Here is a 21,514-nt window from a genome sequence, read left to right on the forward strand (position 1 = left end):
TATACATCATAGTGATTGTTAAAGGAGAAATGACACTAGTTTGTTAGCTCATCATGATGCATCCTCTTAAAATATGCTGATTTTTTTCAAAAAAAACTTCAAAAGTACAATTCATTCTCTAGTTCCCACATAACTATGTTGAAGCATAACTCAAGAGTAATATTTGTAAGGAATATTACAGTTAACTCCTTTCAAAGTGGATCATTCAAAATTTATATTGAGAAACACCATAATATTAATTCTAAAATTATCTAGGTAAGTTCTCCTACTTATTGATTCTGCTAAAAGATGTGATTTTTATTTCACTACTCTAAAAAAAAATTCCTCAAACACTATATTAATCAGTATTTGGGTAAGTATTAAAGTAGTATCATGAAAACCATGTAGTCATAGGACTAGGGAACTTTTACAAATTATAAAAATACTATTCCAAAGTAATATATTCTCCCTTTTGTATCTCTTTATCTCTGAGCTGAACTTTGTATACTAGAGCATTTACATGTAAACAAAGTTTAAAGAAATAATTAGGTAAAGCAATAAAACACCTGTGCTTAATATACTCTCAAACATTATATACTAAATAATATATTATCAAATGTAAATAAAAACCTAAGTTGTCCCTGAAAAAATCAATTTGTAGCTGAGAAATACTAGAATAAATGAAATGAAATGAAAAAATTTTGCATTGTTTTACATTAACCATGACTGATCATCCTATTACTTATACTTTAGCACAAATTCAATCAATATTTTTAAAATAATTTTTATTCTTTCTCCACATAATGCTTGTATCGAAATGAAACAACTCCTGTAGAAGAAAATGTAGTTGAGAATGTATCACTAATACATATTTTGCTTTGCTAACCACAACCGTGCCTGCATATGTGGGAATATGTAGAGATCAGAAATTGATGGCACAGACAAAAATTGCACATACCTGTCTGTAAAATGCACAATTTTCAGTGTTGTAAAACCGATAACCCCATACAAATGACCAAGATCACAGAAAGAATGTGTGGTATATAAAAGGATGAAATCTATCATCAAAACCAATAGCTTTACCAGATGTTTATTTCAGCTAAAGATGCAGTCCAGTGCTGTAGAACAGATAAGCTGATGACAACCTGCAGAATTTTGTCATCAGTTTAGATTCCCTTGCAAGAATTCAATCTGCAACACGATTTTACCTTCCTTGCTTCAGGACAATGGTGTGAAGATGAAAATTTTTGCCTGAAAGTTTTAGTAACATGCCAAAAGAGACTAAAACATTAGATTTCTTACTACAGCATCTGGATCTGAAATTTTATTTCTGTTGGAATGTGCTACCATTGGCAGAAGTATTTCCTCTTGCAAATATATAATACATTTCATAAATTAATAGAACACCCAAATAGAATACTTTGTAAGCAAATTTGGGGATTGTTACAAAAAGAACATTAAAAGACACTATGAACAAGATGCAAAAGACAAAGCAGTCTTATTAGCCACAATGATTCATTAGTCCTTGATTCATCAGACTGTTTTGGAGTACATGAAAATAGAAAGGACCAGAAAATTCCTTTAGCTTTGATGCAGTTTCATAGAATAGGGTTTTATTAATTTTATTCTATTTTTAATCTATGGACCCAGGATAAGCTCTAATCTCAGTGGAAAAGTGCTGATTCATATATAATTCAAAACTTTAAACATAAGGTTGTGATAAGCATTTGATGATGACAGTTAAAGATTTGACTATTCCTTTTTCTCTAATTCAGTTCATCAGAAAATAACTGAATTAAAAAGATAAAAAAACAATATTGCATTCGATCAAAAACACATGAAGTGTTGAATAGTTCTGAAGTCTACTGATAGAAAATAAGAATGAAGAATTGAAAGTGGGGAAACATATATAAATAAAGCAGGCCATGCTATTTCAGTCAATCAAAATTTGCCAATCCAGACAATTATGAACATGCATGAGAACAAAAAGATGGCATTGCTGATGTGTAAAGCAAAAACATGGCTTTAGATTTGTAGAGCCTACAAAGGAAATTAAATGCTAAACAAATGATTAAATTCACATTTATGGAAATATGAGGACAGATGTTAGACAGTTACCATGGAAAAAAGCACTTACTAGGTTTGGTCATGGAGCAAAAACAGAAGTGCACAGGATTCCAGTCCATGTCGCACATTGAAAGCTGATGAGGAAAACAAAGCCACAGAGTCTACTGACAATAGACATAAAGGCATAAGTAAACAGGGGAAAACCTGGGAAGAAGTTTAAGACCAGGCAGAATATTAGCTTCTGAAGAAACTCTCTTTGCCTTGTTTGCCCTGCTGCCCAAGAAGAAACATAGTAAGATAAAAATTTCTGCAGAGCAGTGTAAACAGAGTAGGTTAGACTGAGCCCACTGTAAGATAACATTAAAGTTTCAGCACTCTGCTACAGTTTTTGTTTTATTTATAAAAATATTTCTGAGATTTAAATTATTAAAAGCAGTAGAAACAAATCCAAAGGTATTTCCTTTTGACATTTTGGACAGATAGGGAAATTCTGTAGATGTAAAGAAAGGTAACATATTTTTTTGGGTAATGATTCTCAACTTTTTATCAAGTCCACAGGGAAAATTGCAATTGCTTCCAGCCTGGTCTTCAGATGTTGATATACTGCAATTACTGCACAACTCTGGGCTAAAAAATAGGAAGTGTAGCTGAAAGATTATCTGATCAGAACCCTTAAGCAAACAGTGCTTTTACAATAATACTACCCAGTCCCAAAAAATTACTGAATAAATTTATGTGTTCATTTAAACATATTTTTAGTTTAGTGAACTAGAAAATTCCATTTTCTGTAAGTAACAATTGCATAAAACTGTGCAATTTCTGGCATTGTCTGAATATGTAAAATGATTTTAGCAATGGTATTCCCAGTTAGAGAGGGTGAATGACAGGACTGACTCCTAACTTCAGTTCTTTTAGGTAAAAGAATCAAAAAAATTACATCCTTTATCAGGGTATAAAAAGGCCAGTGTTGACACATTTTACTCAACATATAGGGCAGTAGAGTAGTAGAAGGAGCAGCTCTAAGGGGCTGATGAGCAACAGAGTAACAAAAATGTACCCTTTGGTCCTTGGATGTCCTGTGTTGGTGGTACTTCCCCACAACACACATGCTGCCTTTCATGGAGTGGCTTACATTTCACCGTGTGTCTGGGCAGCTCCTACGATAAGTCTTAAGGGGTATTTCTTCTTCTAGCTCAAGAGTAATTTTTTCTTCAAGAGTACAACCGACACATCAAAAGGGCTAAAAGCCACTACCCCTAACATAGCTCAGTAAGAAGTCTGTCTTCCTGACCCTAATCTTTTTGATGTAACACTTATCATTAACAGTATCATAATTAAGCTTAACTGTATGTTTCTTGTAAACTTTATTTCAAGACCTTTATAGAAATCTCCATTATCTTTCTAAAGCAATGACATTTTCATTTCCTATACCATCCAACTCAACATTCAAACTTTCTCAGATATTTCAGACAAAGTTCCAGCGCTGTGGCCTAGAACTGAATCTGTAATTCCTAGACTAGTTTAGTGAATTTTGTGTTAAAATCCATCAGTCTTACTCCCTCATAACACAAATTGGCTACAGATAGCGTATATTAGAAGGTATAATTACAGCACAAGTTAAATGAACATATCAAGAGGCAAATATTCCTAATTTGCTTTCAAATGTCAGCATATATTTCACCAATAACTGTGATAAAAAATGCATTCCTATGTGTAAGTAGGCACTGCCAGTGTCTCTGCTTCCTCCTTGTTATCTAGTCAGATGTAGAGCTTCATAGTGGCCATTGGCTTAAAGAAATATTTATCACATATTTTTTGCATTTTGCAGATAGCATCCTACAATTTTCAAAGAAAATAAAGAGGAGAATTCTATTACATTTTTAAATTGTAGCCCACATTGCTTCTCCCATGAACACAGGTGTTATTTTCAGTGACACGGACTTCATGGAGTTCATCTGCCATCATCACTGTTTGATTATCCTGCTTTTAGGATGTTCTCTTTACACTAATCTCTCTCTATAGCTCAGTAACATATACAGTCTTTTCTCCCAGTATTGATATTTCTGTTGCCATTCTTGCCTCAAGCTTATAAGACAGCATTGTAAATCCACACAGTCTAAAATTAGCAGTGAATACAATGAATATGTTAAACAGCTTTGTACAATATCACACTGATTTCTTAAATTACTTCTGGGTTGTTGTTTTTTTTTTGATGTTGTTGTTTATATTGAGCCTTCAGTGTAGATTTAGGATGCTGTTAGGGGCTATGTAAGTGTAGATGGTTTGAGAGTTGCTTCTATGAGACCCGTCTTTCCGAGTGTAATGCTGCTGGAGCTAACATCAGCATAATTGTCTGAAATACCTTTGTAGGGAAGGGAAGTCTTACTATTGAATCATTCTTTGGTAAAATTCTTAGCCATAATATCATACCGTAAAATAAATTAAGAAAGTGAGTTTTGGGGTCTACATGTTACAAATTTCAAGTACCAGCACCACTGGCTAAAATATTCTTCAAGTACAGTTTCTACAGCCCCTGTCCTCATGCTTCTAGGGGATGGTTGGATAAGCTCCAGCATCACAGCTTCAAATTCTGCCATGTTGTATTACTTTGACCCTGCCAAGAATTGACAAAATAACAAACACAAGAAACATAAAACAAAGACAGCTTCCAGAATGTAGCAGTGTCTCACAGCCAACCAGAACTGATAGAAAGCATTACTCTGGAATGTTGCTTTGCCTTATGTAAACCTTAAGCTAAATTAATGAGTTGCAGTTTTTGCATTCCAAACAGGGTGTTAGACCATTTCTGCAATTTTTCATTCCTCTGCCTTCCACTAGAATGACTGTCTTGCTGGGGTAGCGCTTCAGTCTGCCATTCCTTATCAATAACAGCTTTTCGAGCACTTTTAACTATTCTTGTGACAGTGGAAGTCTTATGTGACATAAGGGAAAAGCAGAGCTATATGTTATCATTATAATGTGAGCACTTGACTGAATGTCACTTGAACAGTTCTCCTACTGCCTGCATGTAAACATTCAAAACGTTAGCCTAAAAATCATAGATCTCACTTCAGAGTCCTATGGGATAATCTAGTGGTAGATACGCAGTTTCTCATACCTGAACTCTCCTCCTCCAGTTGAGCAAGGCTCACACTTGTATAATATTTCCCAGGGCTTGGACATATTGTTCAGTCAGGACATAAATACAACCTGAACAAAATTGTAAAGCATAACTCATCTGTGGTCATCTAAACCTAGGGTATTGTATGTCCTCGTAGAATTTTTTTATGCAATTAAAAAATTGATATTCTGCAGCAATTAGCCAAAATAAGTAGCACATCCTTGATATATTTATTAGTTTGTATTAGAAAGAAGGGACAGGGGAAGAGGAAAAGCACCATCCTTTTTGGTTGCATGAACAACTGTTTGAAGAGGGAATTAAGCCAGTCTATTTGCTTGCCAGTTTAGGGAACTAAAACAGCTGTTTGACAAATATTCTCTATCATGTTTAGTGAAGTAGGAAAATCAACACCAAAGGTTCAGTCAGCACCAAAAACTGGCAGAACAGTTTAATCCTATAGTTCACTGGCAGGTTTACTGAATGATAGGGAAAATATTTTTAAGGTCTCAAGAAAAGTCATAGCCAAGGAATGGGGATGAATTATTCATGTTTTGCTAAGACTGTATCAAACTTCTTTTTCCATCAGCTTGAATCCAAACATTGTTCTTCTTTGTTCCAGACGGCATAGCCAGCTGGCTTTCTGCATATAAAACCCAATGTTTTTATAGAAAAGAGAGCGATAAATACATAAAAATAATTTCTTGATTTGCAGTGTCACAATTCTGAAACTGCTCCTAGTTATACGTAAACCAGCAAGTTTTGGAATAGAAACCTGTTCTTACTACAATAAACTGAGGATTCTTTTGTTTGAATTTATCTTTGTACAATCAGGACAAGAAGGACTAACCTTCAGTCTTCTCAAAATCAATGCAAGTAGTCCATTACTAGTTTCAGCTAGTCTATCAGATACGTGCTGTCTGAGGAGCAACATCTAAAATCACTTGAAGATATGAACCACCTGTCTTATGTGAGATAGACCGTATGGTTACGCAGTACTTTAAACCCTTACTTGCATTTAAATTCTTTAAAATTTCATTAGAAACATTGATATTTGCAAATTACAAAACCAAAGACACCAAACATATGTTTAACGCACCATACAGAACACTTTACTGTTTAAGGCTTGAAGCCAATTTGAAGCATGCAATGAATTTATATCTGGGGTACAAATAGATATCTGAAGTGACATCCTGAGGTACAGTTAATGAGATTGCATTACGTTAGGCTATCTGGTAATATGATAATCTCTAATGAGATTTCTTTGAAGTAATCCCTTTATAAATTCAATTAATGAATGATATACATTCACAATGCAAGAATACAGGACTGAAACGTACTCAAAACATTTTAAGGTTAATATAAAAGGCTTTTTCTATCCCTCTTAGGGCCAAGTCATTATGTATATAATAACACATTGCATTAACTCAGAGAAGGCAAAAAAAAAAAGAGAAACACAGGAAATAAAATGTTGCCAAGAATAATATACAACCTTTGTAAGTGTCACGTCTTTTGAAAATGATAACCAAATAATTAAACAGAAAACAGCTCCTGCCTGAAGCCTAGTACTGGATAGTGCAGGTACAAGATTCAAAGAGAATACTAAAATTTATTATTGAATCTTCTGAGTTGGAGAGGAAGGTCAAAGGAAAATGATTTCCCAGTCTGCTGAAAGGCAGACACATAAGGAGAAGAGTGTAGGCATCAAAAAAGTACATTGCAATGAGAGGTTACATTCAGCTCTGTCAATCAGAAATGAAGGTAGGTAGGAGCTTGAAAATGGAAGGTTAATTGGAGCTAAGGGGAGATAGATTTCAGTCATTACTGGTTTAAACTTTTTCTCTATATGCTGTTTATTGTTATGAAAAATGAATCCAGCTATAAGCTTATTTCAGCCACTTGATTGTTGTGCTACTAGGATCTGTAGAGGATATCACACAAGCTATGGTAGGGATTTTGTGAAGATCTTGTATTTGTGCCATTAATAAGTTTGAGCAATCATTAGGACACATAGCACAAAGTGTCCCTCTTGTAAATTTTCTGATATAGCATTCAGTGACGCATTTAATTGCCATAAAGGCAGGACCCAGTATGCTGTGAATATCCTGACCCACCTCCAGTCAGTTTTCCCTTACTGGAAAATGTTCAGTAGCATTGTTCTTCATGAAATAACTGTACAAGAGCTTTTCTGCCTTGGTGGGTAATGCTTATTCTCTGCCTATTTGTCAGACTGATCTGAAGGTACTTAGTATTAGACTTTTCCCTGGTAGTCGAGGCATTTACCCAGCAAGGGAGTTAATCTTCCCTCCACTTGAAGCATTTGAAATATCATTTAATCTGGCTTTGAAGAATTTAAACCTAAGCACTGAAGTGATCTGTATCATACAACCAAAGTCAGACATCTAACAGAATATTTTGGCTCCTGGGGTGCAGTATCTCCTTTCTTTTCTTTGTCTTCCTTCCAGCTATAGCAGAACCAGTGCTCTTCCCTGTGCAGGCAGGAGGGCCAGTGGCAAGCAGGACCCCTGATATTTGTCATCCCATTCAAGAGTCTCTTTGTAGGTATCGTTACCCTGCTTTTGCAATAGGTTTATTTTGGGTTCTCTGGTGACTGCTTGGTTAAAGAGCATTGTTTTTTACTACATAAAAGTGGAAGATTCAAAAAATCTCCAAGTGAAAGAAAAAGTAGATAATAAAAGCAGCACAGGGTATCAATAGAAAAGAATATATAGGAGATAGTACTGGTTTTATGTGTCGACTTTCATAGAATTTTATGTGTTCAGTCACTCTAAGGGGCAGGCAGAAAAGGATAACTGCAACACTGCAAATTGGGAAGTTGAGGATATCATCCTCCAGATGAAGTGAAAGATTACATGGAAAGAAAGTTCTGAAATCTAGCGATGACTCTGAGATTTTACTTTTCCAGTTGGGCAAGGGACTTAAAAGCTTTCATCACTGATGGAATACCATCTGAAACAAGGCAGTGGGCAAAGGACATTGCTTTCACACATCGGTATTTGGTAGAGATGTCATGTAACTATGATACCGGAATTAAATTAAATCACTTCAGACTAATGCCAGCCTGCTTCTGTGGGTGGACTGCCTGTCATAGAACATTAGGTGTGCTCCTGGAATGTGTCTCTTAATTTATTATTTTTTCAGAAAAAAAAAAATCCAGTGCATGAAGCTCTGCAGCTGCTGGGTGATCCTAGACAAAATGCACAAAATGGAATGGTGGGGACAGTTGCTTCGTAACTGCACTCCTGATCTCAGCTAAAACATTAGTATAAAAACACCCCCAGAACTGCTGAGGAGCAACCAGGTAAGTTAGCTCCTTTTTTGACTCTAACGCTTTAGTAGGAAAGAAAAGCACAGCATTACTTCCAGTACAGGGAAGTGACTGACTCTATCCTCCCCTGCAATTACAGGACTATTCTGAAGTCAGTTGTGCCTAAATGCTACATTAAGCAATTTTCGGATCCCTAAAGCTGGCTCATAAGGCAATTTTCCATATGATTTTTAAAATAGAATTGGTCAACAGTATTAATTTAAATCAAAGCAGGAAGATTATAGAACCAAGACACAATTTTTCATGCCTATAAAAAGACGTTTAATATGACAGGTTGGAATCTTCTCTCTGAATAGCAAAGGAAAGGGCTACAAACTGTTTCAAGAACCTATGGCATCAATAGTACTTGCCAGTCATGACTCTGCAGGTGGTATTTGTATTGAGTGTACAGTTGTCTGTGGATCATGTTCTTATTCAGTCCTAGGCAATAGGCTACTGAAGTAGTGGAATGTTTATGTGTGGCAGAGAATGATAAGACCTGTCTGCTTGGCTTCCTTATTTACTGCCCATTCTGTGACAGTGAAATCATGGCAGACATGGTAAGTAACTAGACTTCTCCATAACTGAGAGCTTTCTCTACCTAAATTAATTCAGCTTGCCACAAAGCAAAGTATTTCTCTAAACTAATTACATTTTGGCTTAATGTCTGTCCCTTTGAAACTACCAAAAAAAAAATCTAATAATAAATTACTGTAAACCGTAAAATATTTCTGTAAATGTTAAAAGTATAAAAAATTATTCTAAGTAATAATCAAGAATAATTTTCTATTTGTCTGAGAATATCCATGCCCAATTTGCATTACTGGGAACCCCCAAAAATGTAGTCTATCACGATATCATAGTGGGTTAAATAATTACGTATGGTTTTGGTCATGTTTATGGCTACTGATCTGTCCTGGTTTCAGCTGGGATAGAGTCATTTTTCTTCCTAGTAGCTGGTGCAGTGCTGTATTTTGGCTTTAGTCTGAGAATAATGCTGATAACACACCAATGTTTTAGTGTCTGCTAAGCAGCACTTACTCTGATCAATGACTTTTCAGTCTCTCATGCTGTATCAGTGGGGCAGTGCACAAGAAGCTGGGAAGGAGCAGAACCAGCACAACTGACCCAAGCTAGTGGAAGGGATATTCCATACCACAGCACATCATGCTCAGTATATAAACTGTGGGGAGTCACCCGGAAGAGACTGGCCTTGAAATAGGCTTGGAATTGTGCATCACTTGTGCTTTCTGAGTTTTCCTTTCTCTTTCTTTTGTTGTTCCCTCTTATTGGTATTATCATATTGTTATTGTTGGTATTATTTCTGTTATCATCACTATATTTTAGTTTATTTCAATTATTAAGCTGTTCTTGTATCAACCTGCTGGTTTCACTTTTTTCTGATTCTTCCCCCCATCCCACCTTGGGGGAATAGGGGGTGGGGAGTGAGAGACCAGCTGTGTGTTACTTAGTTGCTGGCTGGGTTTAAACCATGACATGGTAATTGCCTGAGGAGTTCCTGCACTTAGAGAGTGGCAGAAACAGGACTGTATCTCAGGTCTTATTGACTGTTACAATAAAGCAGGCATGAATATAGAGCAAACATATATCCTGCAACAACTGGATAGCTATTCCAAAAAGTTTACTCTCTTGTGAACAAAGAGAAAGCAACTGACATACTTACATTTCTGTAGAATGAATGCATGTCGACATTATAAGGGTTTAATGCCTCTTGCAGATATTTCTTGGTAGAAATTGAAATGAGTCAAGAGGGGTTTGTAACAGTGTGCAACTTGACAACTGGAATCCCTGAATTTCTTGAATGGTACAGCAATCACCTAAATAGACAATTACTGCCCCTTTACCTGATAGATTTTTGTGTATCCAACAAAACTTTCCATTGTTGTGCATACCATAATATTTATAGCCATGGTTCTGCCCAAAATTTTATTTACTAATAATATCAAAACCATGTACTCTGAATGTGACAAAAAATTACACTAAACGCAAGGTAAAATAATACAGTTTTCTGCTGTAGTTGCAGGTATCATTTGTGTCTTTAATATAAAGTTAGCCAGATGTTTACCACTGCAGGATGACTTTTGTCTCATTCTTGTGCCCACCTCTTTGAAGAGCAATTTGAAAGCTGGTTTTGAATTGTTGTCCCAAGAAAGTGTCTGGGAATGCCATCAGACAGAACTAAAACCAAAAGGTCATCAGCACAGTCGATAGAGTGGAGGGTGCCAAGCATTTCTTTAGAATGTTTGACAGCCATGCCATGTGTTACCTAAAGAGGTCACCCCACTACAATCCCTCTTGCTCTCCAAGTTAAAAAATAAACACACACTTCCATGCTGGATTATTCTCTTCATCAGTCTCAGGGAAGACTCTGCCTCCCACTGTAACAAGATTAAGTTCATTCCGTAACTATCTGGACCCTACCTTGGGATCTTGGCTGGCTTCCTGCCATCCTGAAACCAAGACAAAGCATCTTCTGTACCATTATTCCAACTTGACATTTGCATCCCTTAAGAGAGGATGTTGTGACATAACCAGTGGTGGTGCACAAAAGCCTTTACTGACTTAATGAGACAAAGGGCTATTGCCATCTGTTTATTAATTAGGTGAACTAGGTCCTGATTGTTACATATGGAATGAACCATGGTGGTGATGGTGCTGTCCACCTGAATGCTATGATTATAAGGAAAGGATTTTCAAGAAATGGGAAAAAAATGTCCTTGTTTGAATTGTTTGAATGTCATGCATAACTATGTCTCCCAATGTTTAAAATCCAAATCATTATTCCACTCATCTACTAAACATGTTGGATGAGCCTTCTGTTCCTATCTTGCTGTAAGATCTATATAAGGGAACACCACTAAAGGGTAGCTTGCTAGTGTCTTACTTTCATGTTTTTATTCACCATGACACATTAGTGGGTTTCTTGGTTTTAATCAGTCAAGACCATCATTACTGCCATGTAGAATCTCTACCAATTATTCATCAAGTGAAAAATAAAAACTACCTCAGAACATCTTTGGATATTACAATATATATCACTATATATTCTTTCTTTGTTTGAAGGACATGCCCAGCAAAGCTGCAAACTATTTGCATATCTCTCCAGTAAAACCAGCTGTAGGTGTTTTGTTAGGCTGATTATTATTGAAGTTAAATTCCTTATATAAACGTATAACTCTCATAGTTCATGATAAACTCACTTTGTATCTTACATCCTCTACCCCTTGGAAGAGAGGGTCCTCTGCTAAAGGACCTTGAGTCTTTTAGGAGTATCCTTCAGTGTAACATGAAGACCGTGCCATTTCCAATTGGCCTTTCTTCTCTGTGTCTCTCCAGGTCAGACAAAGCTTCCATATGGCCAGAAGCTAGATCACAGAGTCATGGAATCATGGAATGGTTTGGGTTGGAAGGTACTTTTAAATATAATCTAGTCCACCTCCCCCTGCAATGGTCAGGGACATCTTTCACTAGTTACTGAGTATATTCTGCTGCACAGTAAGAGCCTAAGAATTGCCACAGTTTTTTAAAAATCTCTTTAAGTAGTAGAGTACTTCCTTACACCACCTCTCTAGATAAATAGTTATGATCCTGTATTACAGTTGTATAATTCCCAAACACCCGCCTTCCCTGTAAAGTTATGACAAATACTGAAGAAAACATGCATGTTACTGCAGACCCCGCCCCCCCCCCCCCCCCATGTTTTGTTAAGAATAAAGGCAATTTTAATTATTTCAGTGTAAATTCTGACCTCAAAAAAAATGGGTGAGTTAAGACTCTTAAAGATCTTTCTTAACTACCACACAATACTATTTCAGGTAGGACAGATTATTAAATAAACTGATCCATACTGCTACCTACATAGTATTTTTATTTTCAAGATCTAAAAGAGTTCCACAAATCCTGGAGCAAAACAGAAGGAATCTTGAAACATAGCAAGTTTGAACTTTAACCTCTGTGGAAATGAATTATGCATATGGGTTTTGTGTACAATTTTTAGCTTTAGGAATAATCCTGTATACTGCTATTTATGATAGAGACGTTGATCTATATGATTAATGTTAGTTAACATGAGTCTGTGGGAGTTAACATTGCTAAGGAGAGGAACGAGACAAATAAAAGAAAACTGGTACTAGACAGGAAGGGGTTTTTTTCCCTTGTAATTGGAATAGGAGGTATATGAAAATAAGGAACTTCAAACAAGGGAAAAAGAATAGCCTGTTAATTTATCAGCTGTTTAACATGAGCATAAAGAATTTTGAACTATTCAGTCAAAAGAAACAGTCAGCATGCACTCGGATTTTGAAGAATTAAATTGCCAACAAAAACCCCAAATGGAATGGGGGAATGGGGAGTGGAAGAGTTTTGGAGATTTTTGCAGTGAGGGAGATAAAAATATTCCCAACAGGTTTGAATAATGTTTTTATTGTAAAATAGATGGAATTGAAATCCATACTTTCTAGTGAAATAGGAAAGCTTGTATATTGTTGTCAATACATTGAAATTTGAATAATAAATCCTTACAGGATTAACCCTCAGCCTCTCACTGGTCTATTTAGCAGGTGAAAAGGATTTTTTTTGTTTTTCAGAGAAAGGTGGTGTACAAGCTGCTTGTTCAATTTCTTCTTGGTTCTAGTATGCATTTAGGAAAAAACCACTTTTTTTCACATGAATCAATGTATCTTTTAATAAATATGAGACTTTTTTTGTAAAATAACTTTTGTTCAGGCCCTGTGGTTGCGTACATAGAATAAAGGCCAAAGTGCCCACAGTGTATGAAAGCAGCTGTCTCAGGACTGTGCATTTTGGTAAGAACATGGTGCTGATTACTTTTCCTGTGATGAAGATACCTACCTATAGATGAGGTTTTCACTTGTCATATTTGTTCATATACTTCTTATCTGTAACCCAAATACAAAAATCCAGTAGTGTTCAGGATTTATTCCCTTTAGACCTTTCCACAGACAACTGGAGGTTGCTCTGTGCCAGTCAAACTTTCCTGTCCTTAAAGTACTGGGAAAATATTCTAACATTGAGCAATGATTATTTGTTTAACTAAAAAGCTTTGTATGGCTTTGAGAATAATGCTGTAAATTTAAAGGCACATTCTACATCACAGCAAGCTTTAGGCAAACTTAAATTATTCATTTTACTTGTAACTATTTGTGCATGTATACATATATATAACCCTTATAGTTTAAAAATAGATTATTTATAAAACATTTTCACCTTATAGCAAACTAATGATTCCAGAAAAGTATATTTGCAAACCTTCCGAATAAGAAAAGCGATTTTTAAAGTGTATTGATTTGTCTAAAGTATTACATGGCATAATAGCCATACACTAAAGCACTGAATTATTTAAGTAAATCAATGTTTTCTGAATTTCATACAACTACAAACTGTCTTGGGTGATAAAAAATAAATCAATATAATAAAAAACTTGTGTAATATATAATGATGATCAGCCCATAGAATGTATGGGCTGATAATAACCAGAGGTAAAAACTCATTTTATTATTGTAACAAAAAACTTCCAGTCATCTTTTCGCTATAATTTCCATCAGAAAACATGATACTCCATAGCAAATTGATTTTAGCTCTTAAATACTTTGCATTTGAAGGATGCCTCACTGAAATCTAAGTATAACCTTTTTTAAATTACCAACATGGATATGGAATAGTTATGCAGATTTACTGCTATTAAAGGTATTTCATACAGTTTAAGGTTCCTAAACAATGACATATTCTGTAGATATAAATAAAGCAAAATTTCCATTCTTGAATGACTGGTATAATGTTTTCTTTAATTAATATATCTAGGGCAGAAGGACACTGTTTCATATGTTATAACTTTTTAAATGTTATAATATATTTTTTATATAGACAATACTTCTAGATACCTTCCAGAAAGAGTTAAAAAAGAGTTAAAAAAAACCCAAACTAGAAATGCATATATTTTAAAACTGTTCCTAACATCAATTATGTTGGTAACTGCTCATAATGATCAATTACTTTCTAAACTGAATAGAGATAGTATATTTGTAGATAACTGTTGATGATGTCCGTTATAACCATATTTATGAAACCTATTAAATTCTTGATCTATGATAAAAAACACTTAATGGAAACTTTTGTTTATAAATTGCATAATAGTATTGTGCAATAGTATTGATTAAGAAATGTGTAGATTCAAAAGTCTTCCAGAAACATAAGAGGAACTTAGACACCTCTGAATACAGGTGGACACACTACCAGAATAACTAGAGTATCTTGCCTTTAAGATCCACATCTGAAACAATGAAGAAAACTGAATACCTGATTCTGGGAAGCTATATGAAGGAGAAGAATGGTTTGGTGGTTGGCTGTTTGGGTGGTTTCTGCTTCTTTTTTTTTTCTTTTTTTTTTCAAAAAAAAGAAGAAGCCTTCCACATTAATACTAGAAATATAACCAGTGTCTACATTACCCATATTTGAAATATGCATCCCAAGCTGTATAGAAGATCTAAGAGTATTTCAGACAGAGGGTTTGGGCTTTTTTTCAACAAATTTTATTTTTACAAAAACCTAATTAATTCATAAGAATCGAATGGTACTTTTAAATACAAATAATACTTTCTGCCTCATCTCTCTGTGGATTCTATAGGATTCAGTCACACCAGTTTGATGAAAGAAAGCTGTTTTGGCTTTGAAAGGAGGGAATAGAAATACTATATAAACAGGAAGTATCTGGGGTTTGTTCTAATTCAGTGTTCCTTCATATAAACAGTTCAGGGCAAATTTACATCAGTAAAGATGCTATATAAAAGAGGAGATTACAATTCAGCTTGAAGTGGCTTGGAGTTTATATTAGATGAAATTCAATATTTATAAAAGCAAAATATCTGTATCTACTGTTATTTTTATAAAATATACTCTTAAAGAAAATATCAAGAAAGATTATACTAACCCTGTATGAAAAAATGCTTTATAATTTACTTCCTAGAAGTATTATTCAAATTTTTTATTAGATTCTGAATGAGAAATTAGGTCTATTTTTCAAGTTGTTAATAGTCAAAACACCCTGTTACAATCTTTCTACTGAGAAAGATGAACAAAGTAGTATCAGCTATTTCTTAGATTAAAATCTTGCTTGAACTAAATAAATTATGCTATATATGATTTTGAAAGATAGATGTAGTATTTTTTTCTATAGATAGGTAATTGCAAACCTATTTCTGAAGGATCCTATTATCTATTTTCCCTGAATGTCAAGATATTTAGTTGCTTCTCTACATGTTAAATTTTTATTTTTGGATTATTGCCACCAAATAGTCATTTTCCCATTTTCTTAGCTAATTCTGTACCCAGAGTTCATGTAATTTGATGGTTAATTTCATGCAGTTATCTCACAAAGATTTAATATATGCATGCAAATGTGGAATCCATTTAAGAAAAGGTGGAAAGTCTTCATTGAACCCAATTGGCAGCAGATACAATATTACACTTGTCAAAAAAATTATGTACTCTTTCTAAAAAGGCAGCAGAAAATTAAGATGTTTCTGAAGTGTCATTGTAGATCCTGCTTGCTTTGTCTCATCATGTATTCCTTTGTAACTTAGCATTTACTTCATAACTCAGTGCAATTTATATCCACCAAAAATTTACTATTTAAAATACAATTTTGAAAAACTGTAAAATTTAAAACATCAGCATTTATAATTTAACACAGACAAACGGCTTCCTTGGAGATCCAATATTGTAGACTTCAAAATAAGTTTGTCCCTGACAATAGTGGGGCTAAACAATAAGTTTTGTGACAGAACAGCCAACTGTGAATAGTGAAGAGCATTTTAAAAGAAAAATGGGCTGTATTCCTTAGTTATTAATTTCTGTGAATTCTAATGTATATAGATTTTTTTTTTTACTTTGTATTGGTATTACACAAAAACAGAATTTCAGTTTATCTTTGTTAGAGATATATCTGGATTAACCAGCCACAATTAGTGAGAAAGTCCATCACAAACATCAGTTTGAAATAGTCAAGGACTCCATACAACAGCAGAAATCTACTTCAGTTATTTGTTTAGAAATTCCCTATTCATGTGAAAGTACTTACTAGCAGTAAAAAATTTAACATGGAAATTCAGTGCTAATAACAGAACATATAAAACCATTATACATAAGTTTAATATGCCCAGACAAACAAACAGACAAGAGTCAACTCTGCAAATAATTCTGAAGAATATGACACAAATGGGACTAGTTAATTTTACCTTTATGATGTATGGGTAAATAACAAGGATGAGAATCTTCCCATTCTAAATTAAAGTCACTACACAGGAGCTCTTGCCTTCATAGCCCAGCTTGAACTACAGATACTGTATACCTAGGACAGAATAAGCGAAATAAATTCTGGCAAATCTTCTGGCTTCCTTTGTTAATTCAACCAGCATAAAATTACCAAGATGTCTGGGGTTTTTAGTTTGGCTTTGTGATGGGTTTTGGGATTTGTTTTTTTGTTTGTTTGGTTTGGTTTTGGTTTTGGCTTTTTGGGGAGGGTTTGTTTTATTTGGGTTTGGTTTGGTTTGTTTGTTTGTTTTGTTTGAGTTTGTGGTTTGCTGGGTTTTGGGGTGTTTTTTGGTTTTTGTTGTTTATTTTTTTGTCCCTGATGTTCTTGGTCTACCTCCTAGTTCTCTTCAGCTTCAGCAACATGTCCCTGTTCTCTGCATTTCTATTCCAAACTGATCAGTACATAAACTAGTAAGGGAATACTTTTCTAATTCTGCATTTCAGTCTTTTTCCTTGGTTTGTGCTGGTACTTACTAGAACACACTCCGCATAAAGGACAGTCAGAAACTTCCAGATCAAAAGGAACAAGCAGTACATGGCTAGCTTACAAATACTTTGGGACTACGAACTTTGCAAAAATGTAAGTAAAATACCCAGTTCATACAGTTTCCTGGGTCCAGAGCCTTCCCACTGGGAATACAAATCCCAAGAGGATATTTTGAAAAATGAGATGTAGGTATATTTAAAATTTTAACTCTAAATAGATGTCTACTGACTTAAGGTCCAGTGAAAACACTAGCATATGTAAAGAAAGAGCTGTAATTGCCGAATTTCCACTACTTTGTCATTTAGCTAAAATACCACGGAATTTTAGCATTTTCTGATTGGCATGTTGACCTCCAGGAGGCAAATCCAAATTGCACTGGTATCTTTTCATGTTTGACCCATAATTTCGGTATATAGTGTCTCATACTAAAGTACTGTACACTAGTAGACCTTCAGTCTTCAGCTCTATATTTATTAATGTTAGAGCATTTTTTAAAGCAGTACTTTGAATCTGAATCCTTTATGTGGGCAACTCATAAGCCTCCACTGCTTCAGGAAACTCATTGTGTATTAAAAGTTTTGGATTCTTCTGCTTCTGTTTCAGAAACAATGAAAGTATCCAAGTCATATTTAATTTCTCTGTCTTGCTTCAAGTTTTAAGAACATTTGTAATTTATCAACAATTCTTCAGCTGCAAATTTTGAAAAACATTAACAGCTCATTTAGTATTGGAATATTATTAAATTAAGAAAAGTTACAATATATAAATAATAATATTGATTTCTGTTTGTTTTATATCTTTCATAACACACATTCATTATGTACTTTTAAAGAATTCAACTTGATTGATAGAAATCCTGCTAGGAAATATCCATTTTCAAACCTAAACATATGTCACTATACCTAGTCATTCATGTGACTGTGGAACTTTGTTTCAGGCAGTACTCACAGATCTTGACCTGCCTGCACTGAGAAGTAGGACATGACCGTTTTATTTTAATGAAACCCAACTACAAAAATTATCACTGAGCACTATGAAAAACAATATAACATTTCATATACAAATAAGAGAAAATATTTATCAACCTTTATACATCTGTTATGGATCCAGTATATATTGCCTTTAAGACAATTTTTCATTTATTTTTCACAAACCCTTTCATTTTTTTTAATAAAGAATCATTCATCAATTTTTTTTTTTACTTCTGAGCTATTATCTTGGCTTTACAATTCAAAATTATTATCCTTGTTTGCTTTTTAAGCAGCCATTGTAACACAAATGCTTACCAAAAGCTTTATGTCTTTGTCTTACAAACATAGTCTACTTAAATGCTTATCATGTCTCCTTGTACTTATCTGAATTTTTTCTGCAGGTGATCATAGCAAGAAGTAAGGCTCCATGTTACCAGCATAAAAGTATTCTGTCTTGCTTTCTGATTGTTCCCTTACACTTTCCCTACTTATTCCTTGGCTCTTTACTGAAGTATTTTATGCTCTATTGTTATAAATACTTATTGCGAGTTAGAAAAGGGATTTTTAGTTATGTTCAGTTGCTTAATACTTTTTCACTTTCACCATTTTTTTATACTGAAATTTGAATGTGTCCTTTACAGCCTTTTTTTCAAAGATATTGTTTTCAAGAGGATAAATATGCAAGAGCATACCTAGATGCATTTTTGTTGCCTTTGTGTTTATAGATTCCTATCTGTTGGTAGTGAAATGATAAAGACAAGCTAGGTGATTAATTTTTCCACTGTGGTAATCACATTGATTTAGTTCATATTCATGACATTTCATATTGTTAACAGTCAATGACCCCAAATTAATATAGAAGCAGTTTTGGCAAAACAAAGCATAATCTGACAATGTATTTACAATAGTGATTGTGTTTTTACTGTGCTGAGACCAAAATGTCAATTACATTGGGAATGCAGGAATAGTGCACGTATAGGAGAAAAAAAAAATTACATATACACTTGAAAGTTAAAAAAGTCTAATCATATTGCATACAATGACTGAGAACAAACAAATACTAAACACAAATATTTTAGAAATATGAGAAAGCATAGCACAAGTATAGAAAACCTATCAAAAGCCATAAAATGTACCTTAAACAATTAACGAAGCAGTGTGCTATCACTTATCTCATGCTCTGCAACCATAAATCACACTAATGACGGTGACAATACTGTTATGCAAAAATAAAGTTTCTAATCAAGCTTTTGGAAGCTGAAAACCAATATAGTCCCTTCAGAAATTTGGGTTTAGAGCAATGAGTCAAACCCTTTACAGCCAGCAACTGTAGAGTAGCTACACATAATTTTTGTACATTTCACTGTGGCTGCTGTTTGAGAGCTGAGATCATGTACTTAGTTTCTGTGTGCATTACACATCCATCTGTTCCTCCTTCTGGCAAAGAAGAAAAAAAGAAGAAGAAGAAGAAAAAAAAAAGCATAGTAGTGCTTTATAAATTCCTTTCACCAAGACACCAGTTGTTAATTTCCTGCTGGTAGCCCTGGTATAGGCTTCATTGGGTAATTATTTTAAGCAGGAAACAACCAATCCACATGTTCAAAAGTAATTACTAGATCAATTAGTTATCCAGAAGCAAGTAATTTTTTTCTTAGGATGCAGAAACAGAAATATTATAATACTTGCATATCTTTAATGTTAGCCTTTGGATAGTATCTGTGCAATTTATACACCTGCACATATTTTTGTAATTGAAACAAATATTTAATATTAATAGAAATGATCTATAGAGATAATAAATCATAAATGATCACAAAGACTTTCCTAGATACTTTTTGATTCAGGTCTAATATTAGGTTTTGTTGTTATTTAGTATTTTCATTAATGATTTGATGATAAGCAAACAGCAGAACTAAATTCACATATTGTATTAATTTGGGAAGTACTATATGCTCAACTGAGGACAACAGCAGGAACGCAAGAAGACTGAGAAACAGACAGAAAATAGCAACATAGATGTAAGAAAAGCACAGTCTAATATATCTGGGGAAAAATAAACCAAAACCAGGACAGTATGACTGGGAGGTATTGTGAAAGCTGGCACACCAAAAGAGATTTAGGGGTAATAGTGAACAGCAAATATGAAAACAAATCTGAGACAGAAATAATAAAGATACATCTTATCAAGCGCTGTAGTAATCTACTTGCTTTCTTTGAGCAGTTAATTCCCAGCAGATACCATGTTTCTCTCCATCTACTTATCTCTATTTTTTCTGCATATTACTCTGAAGGAGAAAGTAACATTATTATCAGAATACAGGCCCCCATGTGGTCTTCTCTTGACTGATTCATAAAGATTTAGATGGTGTAAGCTTCATTTTGTAGGGTCCCAAATAACAGAAGAATGAGCTACATAATCCACTATAAGGAGCAATGCAGTATCACTGCACTGAGAGATGGCCTTCTTAGATTACCTCTGAAATCTACAGCTCTTCATTCAGCACTTTTTCACTTCAGAAGCTTGAAAATGACGTTGTTACAATTATTTTACTCAGTGCTAAAGGCACATCCAGATTCTTAACCTCCGAAAAAATTTCTGCTTTCTAATTTTTTATTTGGGATTTGCAAATATAGAACGACATTCTCATGTGATGCTATATGTGGCACAGAATGAAAAAAGTTTCAATCCTTGAGAGAATTTCCCTTTTCAAAGCCAATTTTTTTTAATTACTATGAAAGCATTTAAGCCTGCCTATTCTGAACTTTAGTCATCAGGCAGTCAGCATTTTAAAACATATTTCCACATCTTGGTATTTTTTTTAACATTTAATTTTCATGTGATTATATGTAATACATTTATTTGCCTTATCTTCTTAATACTGCATAAGGTAGAAAGCAATTGGTGCTCCAATTACGTAATGTTTTTATGGTTCAGTAATATTGAATTTATTCTCTTCTATGCCATCTATCAGGTAAGCAGATTTAACGTTTGATACACACCAATCCAAACACTATCCCATGTAACTTTTTTTTTTATAATTAAGACTAAAAATAGCTACAGGACATAATTTCAGTGAGATGTTTTACAACATTATGAGAAGAAAGCTTCCTCATACACTTGCCAGTAAGAGAGAAAGCTAGGAAATGTCTGAATAACGGATCTGGTACAAGCTGTCACAATCAGCCTATATATTCTAATTCATCCAAATGCAAGA

This window comes from Pezoporus wallicus, unplaced genomic scaffold (assembly GCF_028554395.1).
Source record: "Pezoporus wallicus isolate ANWC-B61680 ecotype Strahan unplaced genomic scaffold, APGP_CSIRO_Pwel_v1 contig_2384, whole genome shotgun sequence".
Lineage (NCBI taxonomy): Eukaryota > Metazoa > Chordata > Aves > Psittaciformes > Psittacidae > Pezoporus > Pezoporus wallicus.